The sequence below is a fragment of the Panthera onca genome, chromosome E1, assembly GCF_046562875.1.
Source record: "Panthera onca isolate mPanOnc1 chromosome E1, mPanOnc1 haplotype 2, whole genome shotgun sequence".
Classification (NCBI taxonomy): domain Eukaryota; kingdom Metazoa; phylum Chordata; class Mammalia; order Carnivora; family Felidae; genus Panthera; species Panthera onca.
The window spans coordinates 20,288,038-20,308,044 of NC_138352.1; the positions used below are offsets into that span (position 1 = coordinate 20,288,038).

Below are 20,007 nucleotides of genomic sequence, written 5' to 3' on the forward strand. Positions count from 1 at the left end.
TGACTTCATCAACCTTGCTTGTGTGATGGAATCGCCATAAAAGTTCCTAAGGGATGGGATTCAGAGAACTTCATATTGGTGAAAGCATCCGCTTGCTGGGAGGCTGGTACCCTCTAGCTCCGAGGGGACAGAGGCTCCCGCACTAGGGACCCTTCCAGATCTCTCCCTGCATCTGGCTGTTGCCATTTTCCTGAGTTCTGTGAGTCATTCTAGCAAACTATCCAATGGGAGTGGGGAGTGTGGGAATCCCTGAATTTGGAGTCAAGTTGGACGGAAATGCAGGTACCCGATGCCTGTGACTAGTGTCTGAGGTAGGGACGGTCTTACGGGACTGAGCCCTTAAATGTGTGGGATCGGATGCTAACTAGCATCAGAACCGAACTGGATTGGATTGGACCGGGTTGAATTGAAGGACACCCAGCTGGTGTCAGAGGATCTGAGAATTGGTGTTGGGAAGGCACCACAGATTTGTGGAAACACGTAGGAAAACCCCCGAGCTGGTATTGGGTGGAGGCTGGACATCAGGACGCTAAAAATTCCCCGGGTGATTTTAATCTGCAGCAAAAGCTGAGAACCACTGCCCAAGACCATGTGCACACATTTGAACTTGCCTTTCACTCCAAGCAAGATCTTCCTTCTTGTCCTCACTTCCCAGCCACAGTGAACTAGGTTTCTAAAATTAATGTCCCAGTGCAACTCAGTGCTCAATCGCACAGTCCTGCATTGTTTGCTGATTGTTTCATGCGTCTTCCCTGCCCGGATATAATGCAAGCTCTGTGAAGATTCTGGCAATACCTTATACCTCTCTTAGTTCACGTTGTCAACTACGCTGCTAGGCATACGGCAGGTATTCAGCATATACGACTGATTAAAAATTGCTTTTTAGGCAGTATCACTGCAAGGATAACACCAAATCCTTGAAGGAGAAGAACTGAATGGTACACTTCTTTTTATCTCCTGTGACGGCTAGTGCGGTTCTTTGTATTAAAGATTTATTTACTTGTGGCCACAGAATCTAGAATAGCAAGGTTTTTTCTTAAGATTTTATTTTTTTTAATTTTTTTTTAACGTTTATTTATTTTTGAGACAGAGAGAGACAGAGCAGGAACGGGGGAGGGTCAGAGAGAGAGGGAGACACAGAATCTGAAACAGGCTTCAGGCTCTGAGCGGTCAGCACAGAGCCCGATGCGGGGCTCGAACTCACAGACCATGAGATCGTGACCCGAGCTGAAGTCGGACGCTTAACCAACTGAGCCAGCCAGGTGCCCCAAAACAGCAGTCCTAATGCAGACATTTGTTTTCCTCCCAGGGAGAAATGTGACATCTTGAAAGTGTTTCTTTTGAAAAAGAAAAATAGTTTTCACATCACCACTGATTACATTGATCTTCCTCCACTAAGTAGCAAGAACTTTTTCAGAGATTTCTAAGAAGTGAGTCAGTATTACAAATATCATTCTAAAAAACAAAACAAAACGAAACAAAACAAAAAAACAATGAGGCACCGAAATCAAGGATAGGATCAATCTCTATCGGGAGACGGTTCTAGAGACGTCCCGTAAAGACAAACCCAAGAGGGTTTATTCAAGAAATAAATTACCATGGACCGTTTTCTCCTCAGAGCTGGCCCATTTGCCAAGCTCTTCCCAGTGTTCTGAAAAATGGGAAAATGTTTTAATAATTATCTTAATTATTAACAGTCTCTAGCTTACTTTATAAAAGACTGTTAATAATCAATCACCTTTATGTTGTAAAGACTTTTGAATTTTTTTAAAGTAGTCTCTACACCCAACGTTGAGGCTCAAACTCACAACCCTGAGATCAGGGGTTGCATGTTCTATGGACTGAGCCACCCAGGCATCCCAATCAATCACCTTTTTAACAATGGGGGTGTACCATGTATTCCAGAAAACATGTGGCATCCGCTGGGATCACTCATAGGAGAAACATGGAAGGAGGGAGTTGAATGGACCAGGACAGCAAATAGGGGGTAGATGTTCAGTATCCAGAACGCTCTATCCAAGAATGCCAATGGCTACTCACATTGGTACTGAAAACCTTCTGTTATCAGACTGTTGGTCATGGAGTCATCGATAGTCAAGGGTGTTAGGATTCACCCCTAACTTAAAGGGCCACTTGTACCTCTGCTAAAAAGATTGTCTTTTCTGAGCTCACAGACCTCTCTCTTGCTCATACAGAACCTGATTTTGTGCTAAAACAAACAAGCCAGCAAGCGAACCAAACAGGGGAGAGGGGGGAGCACATGTCCGGTCCGGCTGCTAAATCTCATAGGATTCGCAAAAACTGCATGAATTGGGAGCCGCCCGTGTGGTTCTGCCAGACACAATTATCTGTCACATTAGCACAGGTTACCTTCTCGGTCGTTGAGTAAAGGCCCCCCTCGTCGCCCATCTGACTAACCTGTCGGAGGGCTGTGCGGATTTTCAACGACGATGGCTCTAGCTGCCGGGGCCACTTCTGCAATATGAGCTCTGGGCTGTGGCAACACTGTTGTGTCTCCCACAGTCCCGCTGAAAGATCAGACGTGATCTTGAGTCCTCCGAGAGGGGTAAATCCCTGGCCCATGGAACACAGTCGCTAAGCATCCGTTCACTTGAATGAGTCCTACGAACTCACTCACAGTCGTAAAGCATCAGCCGCCGAGGACCCTCAATCCCCGCTCACAGGACCTTGCCCCGGAACCCCTGCCACTTCCTTCCGCCCTTGACCCCCAGGCGCCAACTTTCTCCCCTCCACCTCTAAACTCACCTAGACACACATGCCCTTCCCTTCAGTCTGTATGTCCTCTCTCTCCTCCTCGATCCACTGCCCATGTGCCGGACCCCAATATGCTCCCCTCCTTTGGGCCTTCTTCCTCCACAGCCCCTGCCGCGTCCTCAAGGAGGTGACGATGGCTCCTTCCTCAGCCTGCAAACGCGCTTGGATCCTTCCCTTCCTATAAAAACCAGCCGTCAAGCTCAGGCTTCCAAAGCTTCTTTCCTTTAACACCAACCCGCTGGAGAAGTCGGCCTACGATTTGGCCTCCGTGACATACGCCCTCGCTCACTGTCCACCTGTCACCCCCGGGCTGTGGTGCGGTGCTTGGGGACGCTGCTCCCACTGAGGCAAACTGAGGATCTGAGCACTCCAACGGCTTCATCCCAGTCTTCATCCTATCGGCTTCTATACAGAACTGGAAACTTCCCAGAAACCCAGGCCCCCTACTTCCTCACTGCCATTCATTCTCCAGACATTGGCGCTCTCATCTTCTCCAACCAGAACAGGGTCTCTCGGTTCGGGACTGTGGGCAGGCATCTGTGTGGGCAAAATGTATGCACGTGCACATACATAAGCTTTAGGGGGCAAAGGGTCCACAGTTTCGGCAGCTTCTCCGAAGGGTCTGTGGCCTCCCGGAAAGGAAAGGAACACTAGGTGACTACTGTAATAGTCTGAGTGCTGGCATCTACCCAAACCTTCCACCTGCCTAGTTCCTACCTGAGCCTTCATGGTACTATCACAAGTGTTTTTCAGGGGCGGCTCAGTCAGCTGAGCGTCTGACTCTCCATTTCGGCTCAGGTTATGATCTCACGGTTTGTGAGTTTGAGCCCCCCCCCCACCCCCCCCTGCATTGGGCTCTCTGCTGTCCATGCAGAGCCTGCTTTGGATCCTCTGTCCCCCCCTTCTCTGTCCCTCCCCTGCTCACATGCGCGCACACTCTCTTTCTCTCTCTCAAAAATAAACATTACGAAAAAGAAGCAGGGGTGACTGGGTGGCTGAGTCAGTTAAGCATTTGACTTTGGCTCAGGTCATGATCTCACAGTTTGTGAGTTCGAGCCCCGCATTGGGTTCTGTGCTGTCAGCACGGAGCCTGGAGCCTGCTTCGGATTCTGTGTCTCCCTCTCTCTCTGCTCCTCCCCTGCTCACATGCTGTCTCTCTCTCAAAAATAAAAATTAAAAAAAAAAAAATTAAAAAATATATATTTAAAAAAAAGAAAAGCAAAGGCTTACGATATGTGTATTTCCTTTTCCTTAAATAATAATTACCCATAAGAAAGTACCTGTATACATCTGTGCATAAAACCTCCCAGAGAATCACAAACCTTCCCTTACCATACTATGACTTTCTGTATGGTCTGAAATTTCTTTTTTTCTTGATTTTTTTTAACAGTTATTCATTTTTGAGAGACAGAGCGCAACTGGGGGTGGGGCAGAGAGAAAGGGAGACACAGAATCCGAAGCAGGCTCTGGGCTCCGAGCTGTCAGCACAGAGCCCCACGTGGGGCTTGAACTCACTAGCCGTGAGATCATGACCTGAGCTGAAGTGGGATGCTTAACCGACTCAGCCACTCAGGCGCCCCTGTACTGTCTGAAATTTCTAACCCCGTACATGCCTTTACCAATGCTAACTAAATGACAAAATCATGGTCTGTTGATTTTTCTTCTTTAGAGATCTCTGTGCTACATGGAATAAAGAAAAAACAATCTAATACACGTTTGTAAAGAAGAAGGAAAAATTCAAAACAAAATGCTACGTTAAAAGCTGATATGTTACGTACTTTCGTGACCTTCCATTTTTTTACTTTTTTTTTTCCTTTAACCTCTGCAGGTCAGTGATCCTCTAAAGAAAAAAGGAAAGGGAAAAAAAAAAAAAAACAAACCTACTGCAGGTTAGACTTTTATCTGCCAGGAGACCAGACACTGCCAGACGAATTTTTCAGATGCTGGTCCCTGTCAGTCACAGACAAGGCTTCCACCCTAGTTTTCCGCTGATTATTACTGAAAAGCATACCGCATCCATCAGACACAGGACCCTGGGAGTCCCTCCGGCCACAGAGCTCGGTAGGGCAGGGACCTGGGCCCCAGCACACAAGTCAGCCACGACAGGTCGGCTTGCGGGCTTTATCGATGTTTGCTGATGATCCCCACACATGTTCCAGATGTGCTGACCTCATAAAACTGCCACCCACCACAAGCTGTGAAAGAATTGCTCCCTCGCTGTGTTTTCCCATCGCTCAACCATGGCAACCCCCCCGGGGTGACCCTCTCGGGCTGTGCCCCTGTGCCAAGGGCCTGCCCACTCCTGTTCCCTGGGGCACCAGCGACCGCTTGGTCCTGGGCCCCTGCATCACAGGGGCCCTGCCTTTCGTCCCCACCCAGCTTGTGCCTGAATCCTGGCTGGAAACTGGAACTAATATCTTTCTCAAAGTTGCCTGTGTGCCAGGCACTCTGTACATCCTCCCAGAGACAGGGCGCTGCTCTTCCGTGAGGGAGTCTGAAGTTTGAGAAAAGAAATTCAGAAACGATGACAAATCATCTGACACAAAGGACCCTGCGGGACGCAGGAGAGGTACCAGGGGCTCTGGGAGTAAGAGGATGAAGAGATCATCCCCGCCTGGGAAGGACAGGAAGAGGTCCATGAGCGAGGCAGCCTTTGTGGTTGATACTGATGGATGAACAGGATTTCTGCTGGGTGGGATGCAGGCCATAGTTTCTGACGAGGAGAAAGGCTATTTTTCAAACCCTGTGTATAAATAATGAACAAATGTGGCCTCCTGTCTGTATGTTCTTTCTAATCAGCTGGGTTTTTTTTTTGTCTGAAACACGATACTACGGCCTCCAAAATTGTGCAGAGGAAAAAAATATATATCTTTCAGGGAATCATCATTCAACCCTCTATGGAATCTCGAAAACTTTTATCACACATCCCCCCCGACCAGGTTCTTTCTTTTCAATAGCCTAACTAGTGGTATTACATATAGTCACTGTCATTTAAAATCATGTATACTATCGGGGCGCCTGGGCGGCTTAGCCGGTTAAGTGTCCGACTTTGGCTCAGGTCGTGATCTCACGGTCTGTAGGTTCAAGCCCCGCGTCGGGCTCTGTGCTGACAGCTCAGAGCCTGGAGCCTGCTTTCAGATTCTGGGTCTCCCTCTCTCTTTGCCCTTCCCTCACTCACTTTCTCTCTCAAAAATAAACATTAAAAAAAATTTAAATCAGGTATACTATCAATGTCTGCGTGACAAATGACATGATTCCTCAGCATGTCATTAAAACGGGCGGGTGTCATTATTAATAATGACAGATAATAGCTACCAGCTATGGAGCAGCACACACGGACTTCAAATGTTACCACCCAAAGGTTTTCACGGTGAAAAGTGAACGGTTTTAAAGAATTTCCGTATCATCCGTTATGACCCAAGTTTTGCAACACTTGCTAAAGAAGGGCAGGATGTGATTCTTCCTTCTGGGTAACTGTGCGCACTCGTAGGTGTGGAAGGGTCCCTGAGACAGTCGAGTCAGTCTGAGATGGTCTGCTAATGCTGTCGCTCTCTGCTCCCTCGCTGGGGCTGTGCAGGTCTGTCCTCGCAAAAGAGGGCTGGATACACACACCTTACGGCCGGGACTTTTACAGACAAGTCACACTCCATCCCTACCCCTCTCTCATGCACACACACGCGCACACACACACACACACACACACACACACCTGAAACATGGCTTCAAGGTCACATCCTTGATCCCGTAATAATTGCTCTCTCTCTTCTCAAGTAGGATCAACCAGACACTAAAAAGCACCCTGCTAATTAGAACCCAATCTGCCTTTTAATTAGATAAAGTGCCAAGGCTGCCCCCAAATCCTGAGTTTCGACATTCTGAAGGACTTCTCTGTGTTTAAACTTTTTTAACGTTTATTTATTTTTCAGAGAGAGAGAGAGAGAGAGCACGCGTGCGAATAGGGAAGAGGCAGAGAGAGAGGGAGACACAGAATCCGAAGCAGGCTCCAGGCTCCGAGATGTCAGCCCAGAGCCCGATGCGGGGCTCGAACCCCCGAACCGCGAGATCGTGACCTGAGCAGAAGTCAGACGCTCAACCGACTGAGCCACCCAGGCGCCCCAGGACTTCACTGTTAATAAGGAACAGGGGTGGAAAAATGTATTCTCTGAAGATTTTCAGAGGTTCGGCCCCGAGAAAATGTAAGTTATGCCTAGATGTACCTATTTTTTAGTTAGCAGGGAAAGGCGGTCTGAAATTCCTATTTTACCACTAATGATTCTCCAATTTCTACGATTTTCAAGTTCACACTGCCTGTTTTCTCCTTACTAAGTGGTGGTGGAGGCGGGAGAGTTGTTTCCTAAAGGTTTGTAGGCATTCGCCAACGTGCAAAGAGGATGAATTCCAAAAGTGTGTTAGTGAGCGGACTGGGACACTTGCCCATAGGAACGACGCTGTGTGTACAGAAGACGGGTCCCCAGGCAGCCCGCATTGTCGCTAAGGGGAACCGCGCTAACCCAGCTTTACCCGATCAATACAGACAACAGTCCTAACCTGCATCCACGGCGAACACCTTCTCGGTGTGGCAGTGGAGTCACCCTGACCTCCTGCGACTTGCCTCCCGAAGGCGCAGGACACAGTTCACGGGGGTATTTTGGCCACACTAGGAGCTATGCGTTCCTGAAAATCCTCACATCCTGCAATATCATGCTCTAAAAGTCACAGGATCTATGGTGAAAACACCGTTAGGGCCAGACCACTTGAAACCTCTGTAACTTTGTAACCAGAGCACTAACTCAAAGAATAATTAACACCGGGGGAGATGACTTACTGGCTGTGGCTATCTGGGGGGCGGGGGGCTGGGGGGGGGTTACACGTGCACAGAACCAGAACCGCAAGGCTGGCCTGCAGACGGGGTGAGGTTCGGAGCCACCGGGAGGACCCCTGCCGGGAGCCCAGGGTCCTGCATGCACAGCTGGGGGCGCCTTCTCTAGGCAGGGGGGGCCCTGGGCAGAGGCGCTCTTTTTTAATTTTCTTAAAATAGAGTCGAAAGGGCATGTGTTGCCTCTGAGGGCTCTCTCCTTGCTGTAATTCTAGTCCTGCTGTGAGTCTGCTCCTCTTGCCAAAGAGAAACTGCCTCTCCACCAGTCCGACCCCTTGGATCTCCTGACGCCATATTCCTTGGACTTCTTGATCGCTACTCTGTGTTACGGAACCACGCGCCCCAGCACATCAAACTGTGTTCCGGGGACCAGAGGCTAGCTGGCTCCTCAGAGCCCTTGACTCGGTTAGAGAAGGACCTTTCCTAGGTCTTGCCCTTTGTGACAGCTCTGGATTAGAGATGAAGGGGCGGCTAATTCTCTTAACATCCGGGCCAATGCAGGAAACTCTGCTGTGTTCTACTTAGTCATCAGAAGTGATTCTCCATTTCTCTCAAAGTCCATGAATCCTGGGTGAGTCAGTCTGATTTTCTAGACCAGACTGTCCCATTGAAACGTAATATAAGCCACATATGCAATTAAAAAATTAGTTGCCATGGGGCGCCTGGGTGGCTTGGTTGGTTAAGCATGTGACTCTTGATCTCGGCTCAGGTCATGATCTTGTGGTTTTGAGTTTAAGCCCCACGCCGGGCTCCCCGCGTCAGGCTCTGTGCTGACAGTGCGGAGTCGGCTTCAGATTCTCTCTCTCCTTCTCTCTCTCTCTGCCTCTCCCCTACTCACTCTCCTCCTTCTCTCTCTAAATAAATTAAAAAAAAAAATTAGAAGCTATATTAAAAAAGTAAAAAGAATCATGGGGCGCCTGGGTGGTGCAGTCGGTTAAGCGTCCGACTTCAGCCAGGTCACGATCTCGCGGTCCGTGAGTTCGAGCCCCGCGTCAGGCTCTGGGCTGATGGCTCGGAGCCTGGAGCCTGTTTCCGATTCTGTGTCTCCCTCTCTCTCTGCCCCTCCCCCGTTCATGCTCTGTCTCTCTCTGCCCCAAAAATAAATTAAAAAAAGTTGAAAAAAAAAATTAAAAAAAAAAAAAAAAAAAAAAAGTAAAAAGAATCAAATCCATTTAATAGTATATTTTATATAAGCTAGTATATACCAAATATTATCATTTCAACATGGAAACAACATAAAAATTATTAACAAGGTACTTTGTGTTCTTCATCCCAAATCTTCAAAATTCAGTGTTATTTTCCACACACAGCACATCTCAATTCAGACCGGCTACATTTCAAGTGTTCAACGGCCAAGTGTGGCCAGTGACCATCGGGCTGGACAACAGATCTAGATAGATAGTCCGTAGACAGCCAAGTGTCATATTTCTGAAGATATATAATTAACGGACTACAAAACCCACTGAAGCACAAAAAAATGTTTTTCAAGTTCATATTCTCATCCCATGAAAGAATCCCTTTCACTTGTCAGTTTCAGTGTGAATGTATTAGCCGTTAGTCACCCAGAACATTCAGTTTATCAGGACATCCCAATCCCTAACTACGCTCAGTCTGTTTTTTTTTTAAACAGCTTTAGCAAGATATAATTCATATAAATTCACCCATGTAAAGTATACAATGGTATGGGTTTATTACATTTTTTTTTTAACAGTGGTAAAATACCTATCATGTAAAACTTAAGTGTACAATTCAGTGGCCTCAATTACGTTCAGGGTGTTGGGCAACCCTCCCTGCTATCTATTTCCAAAATGCTGTCATGACCGCAAACAGAAACCCTGCGTCTAGAAAGCAGGCATCCTCTCCACTGATAGGGTAAAGTGCACCTGTGTAAGATCAACAGGCCAAAAGCAGTGATCTTGGTGTTAGCATCACGGTGTCGGGACCAGGAACGCTGTGCTGTGCCTACAGACACTTCCCAGAACCCTCTCTTCCCTCCCTTTCTGAAGCTGGTAAGTTTTGGGATATCATCTCGCTTAGCAAAACGTTTTGTAATAAATCTATGAGTGGCTCGGCACCCCGTCTGCTCCCCTGTACTCAGTCTCCGGGTTTTCTGATGATGCAATCCCATGTTCTTTTCTTTTCTTTTCTTTTCTTTTCTTTTTTTTAACTTTTATTAATTTTTGAGAGACAGGGTGTGAGCAGTGGAGGGGCAGAGAGAGAGGGAGACACAGAATCTGAAGCAGGCTCCGGGCTCTGAGCTGTTAGCACAGAGCCCAACGCGGGGCTCGAACCCACGAACTGTGAGATCGTGACCCGAGCCGAAGTGGGACGCTTGCTCAACCGACTGAGCCACCCAGGTGCCCCATACACTCCCGTGTTCTTTCAAATGACATCGCCATAACGGAGGAAAGAGCTACAACCCGACCAGAACCTGAAGTTACAGACGCACCTCTGAAGAAATAAAACTCTTGTGCTTTTCTCGAACATTTGTTTCGAAACAAGAGAATGCTGCTCCACCAGAGCGTCTTCCTTTCACATACTTTCCTTTTCCTTTTTTTTTTTCCTAAACAGTTCTCAAGGAAAAATAAAAGAAGTTCCGATTGCCTCTATGAGTTTTATGAGGATAGAACAAGATGTGGAGAAAACATCTCGGAGCACCGACCGGAGTTAATTAATTCCAGCATCACCTCCTTACATGAGGCCGGAGCTTGTGAGCAGATGTGCGGGCTAAATATTCCGGGTCGGTCTTAGCACATTATTGAAAGTAACCTCTCCTCCCCCAGAAGAGTCTGGCACGCAGCTTGCAGTCCACGACAAGCAGCTTGGACACGTAGAGAAGTGGAATTTAACATTTCCTGATGCCCACTTTCCCGTTGATTTCCAAACCTTTGCCTCTCAACAGGAAAGAAAAGGAAGGGAAAAAATGCCCCCGTAGTCGCACGTATACATGCTGAGTATCAGCCACTAAAAGAAAAGCTGAGGAAGCAATTTTAAACCCTGTTGCCACAAATGTGTTTGGGGAACTTTCACCTTGTTTCTCATAAACTAGAAGGTACACTTCACGTTCCTTTTGATTTCTAATGACCAACGCGTTTAAACTAACATTTCATTTCCAACCCGTGTCTGTTTCAGGGCTAGCAGCTGGACGATTTATTTTGCTAGCTGGTGATAGAATTAAATACCGAGTCTTTGAAAACGTTTACAAGCTTTCCCTCTAACCTTGGGTGCACGTTCCAAATTAGGCTACTTTGATTTTTATTAGCTAAAGGTTTACATACTGAAATACTAACACTGTTACCTTCAGAATAAATTGTTTATAGCTCAGGTGCGGCTTAAAACATTTTCTTCGTCTGTGGGGATACTTTGGAGATCGGGGAGGAGGAAGGTTGCATTGGTTCACTCTGGATCAACAAGTTTCCTTTGTGAGTCAAACAATACGAAGGGCGCACAGATGCAGACACAGGACCGGAGGCGGCTGTGAAAAGGGTTCTGGTCCTCCGCAAAAACACGGGCTTCCTCTGCGCATCCCAAGTGCTTTATAATCACGAAATCACTATCCCGGTGGAGGGCCCCGTGACGCGCTCTTAAGATTGAGTCTTTAATACCAGCATTTGGACGCAGTAGACAAGGCGTGAGCTGGGACCCCAGGCCAACCTGCTTGCAAATCGTGACTCTTTCGTTTATTAGCGGTATAGTCTTGCCCCAATAATTTAACCCAAGTCTTGGTGTCTAACCCTGCGAAATGGGGAAGAATTACTCCCTCCTTGTAACTTTATTGTGATCACTTGCACTGAACAGAAGTTCAATTGGTGTTTTCGATGGAGCCGAAGAACCTTCGTCACAAGGACGTCCCCGTGTGTCAGCCCGCGACGGTCACTCATGGCACATTCAGTCACTCCGTCGAAAACGTCTACTGTCTCTACTGAAAGACAAGATCGAGGCAGTCCCTTGTCTTTAGGGGCACACACACAGCACTTCTGGGGACCGCAGATATCGAAATGAGGAGGGGGAGGAAATCCAACATGGGGGACACTAGCCTGGCTTCACGGAGTGTAGCAAGAACCCAGTGAAAGGGGCCGATGGGGAAGAGGCTTATGGAGAAGATGACGTTTGAGCTTTGACTGTGTCTGTTAGATAGGAAAGGCAGGAAGAGCATCCCCGGGAGAGGGGACGATATGTGAGAAGGCAGAGGACTGGGATGGGTCGTTGTGGTCGGCGTGGCCACCAGTAGGTGAGGCCGCCTAGGGCTTTCCTGTGCCAGCCTCTGAGAGCTGTTCTTTTGCCCTAAAGGGGACAAGGAGCCACTAGAGGTTTCTAGCGTGGAAATAACACCATCATCTTTGTTTAGAGAAGCTGGATCTGTCAGCAGAGGGGCAGATAGACTGGGGCACTGAAACGCTGGTGCCGGTTTCGGCACTGGTTCTCAAAGGGAGAAGACGGGCCTCGGGACCAGGCGGAGGAAAGATGGGGGAGACGTCTCAGGGGTGAGAGGAACTGCATTTGGTGACACGCTACAGCAGGCCTGACCTGGAAGCAAGCGGGATGGGGACACCAATGTCCAAGAAAGAAGGTAAGGAGCGCCAACGCGTTTGTGGGGGAGGTCCCTCTCCAGGTGAGGGTGCTGAGGAAAGGCGGACCTGGCGTTGCAGGGAGACAGAGTGAAAGCTGACCAGCACCCGTATGAGGCTTGAGCCACAGGGACGGATCAGGGTACCGCTCATCCGTCGGGGATGGGACAGGACCCAGGAGGCAGACACAGAGGACAGGGCCCCAGACGGCCCGGGATTTAGGAGCTGAAAACGGTGTAACGCTTTCTTCCCACCGCGCAGAGAGCACCAGAACACTATCCCGTATGTAAATAAGGCATCTTTGGAATCGAAGCACAAGAAACTTACACGGCGTTGAAGAAACTTAGAAGTGGACTGAAAAAGGGCCTTAAGGATTGACCTAAGGGATTCCAGCATCATCCGTTAGGTAATGAGAAAACACCAGGAGCTTTCTGAGCATTGAAGTCCTGTGACTGAAGTGGTATTTTTGAAAAGACTGATACGAGTGGTGTGCAGGGAGGAAGACAACGGGGGAGTCTCCTCCACGAGGGAGCCCACGAGGAAGTAACTGTGGGAACCGAGCCCCTGATCTCCGTCCGTGCCGCACCAAAGAAGCCATCTGTTGAGGTTCCACGGGATCGCCACCACGCTTAGGACGGAATCTGGACCCCAGGCTACTCAGGTTTTAATAATCCGGATAACAATTTGATGGCGATGGACATAACAGTGGATGATGAACCGTCCGAAAACCCCGGGCGAGCTGAGAGATGTTTGGCCTGCATCAACATCCGAGCTCTGAGATGGGGGAAGGGAGGGGGGGGGGCGGAATACAAGGCAGATTTACAAAAGAAAAGGCCGCATTGTGTGCGCACTGCCTCCCACCATCTGTTCTTCCCCCAGGTTAGCGGAATGAAATAAACTCTCTGGGCAAGATATTGATTCACATTTTTCAAGTGCTGACGCCCGCTCCGGCCGCAGAGCTGAGGTCAGAATTCTTGTGTCCTTTTCCAGCCAAACTGATTTCAGGACAGGCAAGCAATCACACAATGCTCTTCCGTGCAATAAATATGAAAATACTTAACCTCCCTGGGGTATTAGGGAGCATAAATCATGTCTTTAAAGGCCCGTGACGAGCTGAAATGAAAAGCGTTCAAAGTAGGAAACGCCACGAGCCCACGACTGCGGCCGCTCACTGGGTTGTTTTGTGCAGATCGTTGTGCTATTAACTTCGTGAGTTTTATGGTCTGAAAGTATTCATCAATAGCTAACTATCAGATTGCTTAAACGCTCTACGGCTTGCACATCTGTCCAAATGGGCTAAAGTCTCCAACATTTATCGTCTTGCTCAAAACAGCTGGTTTTTCCTTTCTTTTTTTTTAAAGGACTTCTTGATGGAGCCATTAACAAGAGGGTTCCCTCCTGAGGGCCGACGACAGCCTGTGGCTGGGGGACCCCGCTACAAGCATGGAGGCTTTCCCCAGTCTGGTATTAAGAGATTTCAGAGAAGGGGTGAGGGAGAGATGAATCCAAGTGGGAGAGGAGCAGGGGCAGGGATTACGGCTCACCGCTTTGTGTACGTGAGCAAGGAAAACGGAGTCAGACGGCTGTGGGCTCTCGATGCACACAAGGAGCGACTCTAGTAACGTTAAGTACAAATTAAATGATAGAAGCCACAGCTGATTTTTACGAGTGTGGTGAACGGCAGGCCTAGAGAGCTGGTCACAGAGGGGCACCAAGTAGCTGTTGTGCCAGCTGGGAGACATTAAGGCAACAGACATCACCCCTGTTGAGTGAGATGAGGCCTCTCCTCCCCACAAGCAACGCCTTTCTGCCTCCCCCCTACCCGCCCCCCCAGATGGTAAATATTTTAGGCTTTGCAGGCCGTAGGTCTCTGTGGCAATTAGCACCAAGAGCAACCATAGATAATATGTAATCGAACAAGCATGGCTGTATTAAAAATTTAAAAAAAAAAAAAAACAACTTTATGGACACTGACGTTTGAATTTCATGTAACGTTCACATGTCACGAAGCAGCATTACCGCTTTTGGCTTTCCCAACCATTTAAAAATACAGAAGCCTAGGGGCGCCTGGGTGGCGCAGTCGGTTAAGCGTCCGACTTCAGCCAGGTCACGATCTCGCGGTCCGTGAGTTCGAGCCCCGCGTCGGGCTCTGGGCTAATGGCTCGGAGCCTGGAGCCTGTTTCCGATTCTGTGTCTCCCTCTCTCTCTGCCCCTCCCCCATTCATGCTCTGTCTCTCTCTGTCCCAAAAATAAAATAAGAAAAAAAAAAAAAAATACAGAAGCCTATGATCTTAGCTTGTGTGTCGTACAGGGGACGGGCAGGCAGCGGGGCCCCCAGGTTGCTGAGCCCTGCTCTGCCTGGTAACACTGCCAATTACACTGGGGCTTGGTCCTCAACTCTACATTATGTATTCCGCTTCCTTAACGCGCCATGCATAACCGAATCAAACACAAAGGATGATTTTTCAGCAAGGGCGAGACCATTATTCCTTTTGACTCTAACTCAGTATTTCTTCTGATGCAGATGGGTGCTTAACACAACACTTATTTTTAGCACGGCAGTATATATATATATATATATATAACACAGTGGGATGATATATCTGTGAACAATTAAAAGTTGTTTTCTTTCTTTCCTTTTGTTAATCATTTTGCAGAATGAACTTTTATCTTCAGGAGCCGTATCTTGGCACTGCGATAACTGATGGCCACTGACTACACTGACTGCTACTATACTTTCCTCCATATAAATGCGGTTAAGTTTTCATCAAGAAGGTACCACTGATGCTCCTTCCTGACAGGGGAAGGGGTTAGTCTAGAGCCGGAACACCCTGCCATCCTTCTTCTTCTTGTTTTTTTTTAACCACTGAAAAAGTTCTCACCAGAATATCCCCTGGCATACAGGAAAGATAAAAAGACACGAAACAAAGTAAGTCCTTCCCACGTGGGATTTTTCAAACCTTGGTCAAGACGGATAAGGGAAAGCTGCGTGATGATGGCATAACCCAGCCCATTTCCACAACCCTGGAAGGTCTCACCAGGAAAGGGAGGAAAAGAGAAGCCGTAGAGAAAACAGCTGAGAATTACTTTCAGAGTCTAATGACTTCCGATCTGAGTTACTCCATTAGATCCCACAGGGGGGATCACTGAATGAGATGATTTTACTTCCTTATTTAAAAAAAAATTTTTTTTTTAATGTTTATTTATTTTTGAAAGAGAGGGAGAGAGACAGAGCACAGGCAGGGGAGGGGCAGAGAGAGAGAGGGAGACACAGAATCCGAAGCAGGCTCCAGGCTCTGAGCCGTCAGCACAGAGCCCGACGCGGGGCTCGAACCCACGAACAGCGAGATCGTGACCTGAGCCAAAGCTGGATGCTTAACCGACTGGTACCATTACTTACTGGGGCTGGGAGCCATCTCTTATCATCCCAGGCCCTCAGCCCTCCCTTTCAATCCCTCCCCAAAGCTTGCAGATTCTTCCTTTCCCTCTCTCTGACATGCCCCACTCTCCCTTACTGTCAGCATCCTAGTTAATGCTTCCATCGAAATCTATCGGGCCACGGACATCCGTGATCCTCGACGTCACTGCCCGACGAAATCCACATGAACCACTTTTTTTCTTTTTTTTTCTTTTTACTGTCACAGACACTCTCAACAATCCTCAGTAGCTTCCCAACACTGAAGTCACTAGCCCCAAGTTCCCAAAGCTTTCGCCCACTCCTCCTTCAGGGAAGAATGGCCCAGCTCTGCAGCAATTTGACACCAAAGCGATTCCCACCCTCTCCTTCCAGAGCTCTTTTCTTTCCGTTTCATCTACCTTATGTTTACTAGCTCTTCCTGGAGTCTGGAGAGCCCCACCTACCCTGAACGAGGCGCAAACACAATCCCCGCGGCTCCTTTACACCTCTGTACTTAAAGATAACAGAATCTGCTTATCCAGTGGGCTGGGGTGGTTACGAAATTATTAAACTCCCACCAAACGATACACAACTTTTCTTTCTGACCCTCCTTCAAGGCTGTCCGCTCTGCCTTCCCCCCTTGCATGAGTGACTTCTTCGTCCCTATCATCACTCATTCATTCACACCTCCCTCCCCCACCCCCTGCCCCTGCCCCAGGCCACAGCAGCGTGCCACATCAAGTTCCACACAAAAAAGATCTTCCTTGCACGTCCGCTCCCATCCACAGGGGCTCCCTCCATCCCTCATTCACAAAACTTTCACACGTTCTTCTCTTACTCGGCTCTTCAGCTCTACCAACGGAGTCCTTTGGCTGGGCCAGGCTTTCTGGACTACACCGGCACCTTCCGGTCCTAGTGAACTTTCAGAAGTGTAAGACACTCCGTGTCCAGTCGGCAATGGCTCAGTGGAATTATTTCCTGCCTCGACCCGGCCATTATACCGTAACATGAGTTACGGTATAACTCATCACAATAGCCCTCCGTGCAAAGTTGGGAAGCACTGTTCATGGCAGTAACACCCGGAGCTTAGAGAAGTGATCTAAGATGCTAAACCCCAGGACCTTTTCATGTGCAAGAGTGTCATGAGCACATCGTCTTTCCAAAAGAAAAACAGAGAATAGTGTGTGTGTGTGTGTGTGTGCGCGTGTGTGATTACACACTTAACACACATTCTCTCTCTCTCTTTTTCTCTTTGATGCAACTTCCTGACCCTCAAAGCCATTTCCCTAGGGTACGGGCCGTGGATATGTCCGTGGATGTTTCAATAGCTGGTCGTGTCAAGGCAGACAGACTTTTTGTCTTCACCCCCGAAAAGAACTGAGACAGACTCTTTCTTTCAAAAGTTGGCAGAGATGTGCGGCACGGAGGTCCAGCTCATTTGTCGAGGCGAACATGTTGCTGTCTAACACAGACCGATCACCAGCTGGGAAGCAAGGCATTCGCTGTAGGTTCACAATAACACTGGCTCTTTGCTGCTCGGCTGACCATCAGTGACAGATTGATGTTCAGTTCTTTGCGCGGGGACGCTGGCTGCACGGGAGAACTTGGGGCAGCTAAGCAGGTTGTAAGTATATTATTCATGCACTCCCTGCCTAGAAAAATAAAAGCTTCCCACCTTTCTGACCTGAGTTTGGAGAACCGTCAGGGACCGAGTTTGCTTTGTGACTTGGAAGGCTGCTCCCAGCCTTCCAGAGAGGCATAAAAAATGAGTACCTATTGGCACTTTCCAATGACATGCCAAGATCCACAAAGGGAAACGACCACGGAGCGTTTTTTTTTTTTTCCTTTTCCCACTGCGAGTGGGAGAGAAGAGACATGATATTTCATGCCGCGGCTAAAAGAGTCGGTTTTGTAAAAACAGATGAAGTCCGGCAAGCCAGGCCAGGATCTCGGGAAAAGAACGGCATGTTGCTGGGTGTCTCTGAGGCCGGGGAGGAGAGCGAACCTCTCCAAAGGAAGAGCTTTAGGGCACCACGCAAGCAGGCAAGGCAACAGTCACTTAAGGAAACTGGTACCTGAGTCACAAAAGTTGAAAAATGGGTCAACCTGTTGATGGGCTTTATGTCATCCGCGTCTGAGTTGTTAAATTTTCCAAGCTTTTGCACTTTTTAAAAAAGCGTGACATGCTTCCAAGCTAGGATTTACTTTTTGAAACCATGATGATAATGGGGCACCTGGGTGGTTCCGTCGGTTAAGCATCTGACTCTTGATTTCGGCTCAGGTCATGATCTCCCAGGCGTGGGATGGAGACCCTGCTTAAGACCCTCTCTCTCTTTCCCTCTGCCCCTCTCCCCTGCTCTCACGCACGTGCGCGTGTGCACACGTTCTCTCTCTCCCCAAAACAAAAACTAGTAACAAAAAAACCAAACTGTGATGATACTTTAGGTGCATTAATATCGCAAAAGCTGTCTTCTACACTTGTCTTGCCGTTAAGACATTTTCACCAAAGACCCCGAGCACAAGAAAAGGGGGTAATCAACTCGGGCGTCGGGGACGATCTTGCTAGATCTTACAAGATCTTACAATCGTACCTATTGGCACTTTCAATCATAAGATCTTGTAAGATCTAACGATTCTTACGAGAATGCCTAGCGCAGAGCGGATCCTCACTAAATGTTCGCTGACTGCCTGGCCATTCGCTGGAAGCCGACGTGGCAACACCATTATTTGTTATTCTAGCCTACGAGGAGGCTAATGTCGAAATCTCGTGAGCCGTCTTCCAACAGGCTCCGAGAACCGTCTTGACCAAGAGACGCGGTCAACGACCCTACCGTTCCTGCTGCGCTCGCGCCTCGGTCCACAGTCGAAGGTATTACATGAAAGCCGGATGCGAAGAAGATGCTTGCCCGTGGGATTAATTTCCGCACGCCTAGCGAGAGGGAGGAAGCGGACTACTGTTTTCCTTTTCACGGGAGTGCTCTATGGGTTACTCGCTACAAAGATAGAAGAGGAATGAATATGTACCAGTTAATGACGGGGAGACGCTACGGTTTTGTGGCAGCAGTACAAAGCCAGGAAGTTTAGCAGTTTCCAGAAAGCCGCATACGCTTTTCAGCGAAAGGGCTTGTGATAGCACTTCCTAATGAAATGCCAAAATCCACACCGAGAATGACGGAGTAGCCGGGGTTTTTTTTTTTCTTTTTTCCGTTTTCCCAACACGGAAGATACGCGGCATGTCACGTCACCGCCAAAATAGTTTGTCTTGTAACAATATATGAAGGGAGACAGCTTATTACACCACCTGTACTGTACTATTTGTTAGTATTTTAATAGGCGATTAATCTTGATGTGATAGGATTTAAGATTTTTATTTTTTGGCACATATGCTCAAGCTATTATGTTATAAATCTCAAACATTTCAGCAAATGTCATCCTGATTGTTCCCTACTGCACAGAACACTACCAGTGAAATATTCAAGGTCAGGAACTTGGATTCTTTACCCACTGTATTCAGGAAAACCAATTTATTGTTCTGTCTCGGTAAAGAGGGGTGATTTCTTTGGGGCCTATATCACACTGGCAGCCAATCTAGAAAACTTATAATTACTTTGAGGCAATGGGGGTTTGGGAAGTGCATTAATCTGTCTCTGTGAATTTAAACACATACCCGATAGCCGTTACTAGGATGAAATTCAGAGTTCAACATTTTATATTACTTTTTAAGAATGAAGTGTGTGCTTAATATGTTTGAATGGTGCACGAGATCTTCTAACATAAATCAAGAGCCTGTCTTTGCAATGGGGGTGAAATCTTGGGAAGGTCTTGAGGTGTTTCTAAAGCAACCTTCATGCCAAATGATCCTGGTTTGGCCACTTAGTAGTCTCATCAATTTATTGGAATAAACATATTTTATTACACCTGGCATTAAACCAAATCACTACGGATCGCGGTTTAAATTAAGCAAAATTTAAGCATTTTCTAAAACATCAAAATATAGGCGAATTTGCCCACAAGCTAAAATGTATCGGTAACCCCCACAGTGATATTCGTGACCCTTGTGTGGTCATCCCTGGACACGCACGGAGCGGAGAGGAATTTGAGTCATCTGACGTGCACCCTCCCAGCTGTGGTGGTATCTTCTTGTTTGGGCCCTCGCACTGTAACCACCGAGTGTCTGTTTCCTGGTCTATATTTAGTGCCATGGTTTTCACACTGTTGTGCCTTTTGCGGGTGATTGGGCATGGCCCCCAAGCACAGGCTGGGATGTGCCTGATGGAGAAAATGCATGCATTTTTAGATAAGTTTTGTCAGGGCTGGTGGGCATGAGTTCAATGTTAATGAATCAATGAAAGAGATTAAACGGTGTGTCTTTAAACAGAAACACACTTAAA

The 20,007-nt window shown here is 47.8% G+C and overlaps 1 protein-coding gene and 1 long non-coding RNA gene across 2 annotated transcripts in view; one reads left to right on the forward strand and one right to left on the reverse strand.

Moving 5' to 3' along the window:
• STX8 (syntaxin 8) overlaps positions 1-20,007 on the reverse strand; it is a 253,376-nt gene that overhangs the window by 132,762 nt on the left and 100,607 nt on the right. The gene's annotated exons all lie outside the window — the stretch shown is intronic.
• On the forward strand, positions 11,513-14,045 carry LOC132688330 (uncharacterized). Its single transcript, XR_009614494.3, has 3 exons — positions 11,513-12,221; positions 13,099-13,183; positions 13,581-14,045. It is a non-coding gene; the product is annotated as an uncharacterized LOC132688330 (long non-coding RNA).